Genomic DNA, 2,202 nt, shown 5'->3' on the forward strand with positions numbered 1-2,202 from the left:
TCTGCTCGCACAGGTTTGGCTATCTGGGTACATATGTAAATTTTTTTTTCTTGGAAGATTATATTCCGAATTTTCAACAAAAATTTAATATATAGTAAGCTTTTAATATGTTACATATATAATAAAAACATTTATAAAATTTAAGAAAAAAAATTATTTTATTTTAACCTAATGTAATTTTATTTATTTAATCTAATATAATCTAGGCAATATACACAGACACACACATACACATATTCAGACATATATAGTATAGTATATACGTGCATGATATACCGGTATATCACAAAAATATAATAATAACATTCTGTAGATATCCTTATGGCTCCTGCACAATGGAGAGTTTTAGACCATAATAGTAAGTCGTAAAGCCCGTATCAGACTACCGACTGCACCGGCCGACCCGACTGCCGACTACGACTGCCGACTCTCAATGGACCAATCACAATGAGGCGCTGACTGTGATTGGTCCATTGAGAGTCGGCAGTCGGTAGTCTGATACGGGCTTAAGGGACTTATTTCCGATTAAGGCTGCGTTCCGAAATTCACTGCCAGTGCTGAAATTCTATAGTATACGTGACATGAACTATAGATTTTCAGTACTGGCAGTGAATTTCAGAACGCAGCCTAAGGAGGTTGTAATAGTAGTCGTAAGCGAAATGAATTATTTTTATTTCGGTACTGCTTACAGCTTACAGCAAGTTACGTCACGCCAATGAATGGTTAGGCATGTTCCGGTATTCACTGCCAATACTGAAAATATATAGTTCGTGACATTACAGATTTTCAGTACTGATTGAATAACAGAACGCAGCCTTAAACACAGCGAGTAATCCATGTAAAATATAAATATATTTTCCAATTGTGCTAGATTTTTTAAAGCAATACGATGTCTGATGAAGAAACTTTTGATGATAACATAAATGATGAAATAGAAGATGAGGACGACGAATATAATACTTTGATAAGAAAAGGGCTGATTGCTCTTGTCAAAGCAAATCCCGCTCTGTACGTGAAAAATTCGAAAGAATACGCCGGCAAAAATTTTTGCAAAGATTTAGCTTGGGAAAGTATTGGATCTTGTTTGTCGAGAACAATATCAGATAAATTGCATTTCATATAGAATATTTGCATGTGATGTTTCGATGAGGTTACATTATTTCAATCATGTTTCAGTTATTCATCAGGGAAAGATGTGGCCAAGGAATGGTATAACATTCGCCAGCGATTTGGTAAGGAAAGGCGGAAAGTCGTAGCAAGTCTGAAAGGGAAAACTGGGCAAAGGACAAAACCTCCATATATGTCGAAATGGCAATTTTATAATCTCTATTTATTTTTGGTGGATCATATTACGCCTTGCAAGTATACAGTTGTCATTTATAAATCAAATTAGCTTGGTGTCATGAGATATTAGATAATGTATTTTGGTGTTTCAGAACTGCTAGTAACTACATGTCACAGAAGAACATTAAAAAAACTTCAACCATTGGAAAAACTTCACTTTCTCCGATATTAATTTTGCCTTTACCACCATCATCATCATTCTCTCCATTAAGATCAACACCGTCTCCACAAGCATCATCTCTATTAACATCATTATCACAAATATCATCTTTACAAGTACTGTATTCACAAAGGGTGGGACCCGATTGACCACGATACGATTGGACACAGATTATAATGATTGGTTCGACCTAGTAATTCACTAGATAATTCTTTTCATCGGTTGGTTGTATCCAATCGTACCATGGTCAATCGGGACCCTCCCCGAGTTAGTTCCACTAGGGTAAATGTAATAGGCACAACCATCTAGTATTTTCATGGTTCAAGATAACTCAATACTGCTTTCCGATGTTCAAGTAGAGTTAGGGCTATCGCACACAAATTGACATAACTGCATATGCATAGCATAAGATCGTATGGACCAATGAGCATCGAATATTAAGCATCGAACACCAATATGGCGACTTAATACTCGATGCTCATTGGTACATACGGTCTTATGCTATGCATATGCAGTTATGTCAATTTGTGTGCGATAGCCCTTAAGCTGGTGGTACGGGTGTATATCAGTTGGACACGGGGCAATTGGACACAGTCCAATCACAAGTCGCTGTTCCAAGGGACCCTACAAATGTCTCTAATCACACGGTGCTGTGATTGGCTGTGTCCAAATGCACCGTGTCCAAGTGCACCGCTCCC

The sequence above is a fragment of the Odontomachus brunneus genome, unplaced genomic scaffold (genome assembly GCF_010583005.1).
Source record: "Odontomachus brunneus isolate Ranch 3 - 2012 unplaced genomic scaffold, Obru_v1 Obru_scaffold_116, whole genome shotgun sequence".
Taxonomy (NCBI): Eukaryota; Metazoa; Arthropoda; class Insecta; order Hymenoptera; family Formicidae; genus Odontomachus; species Odontomachus brunneus.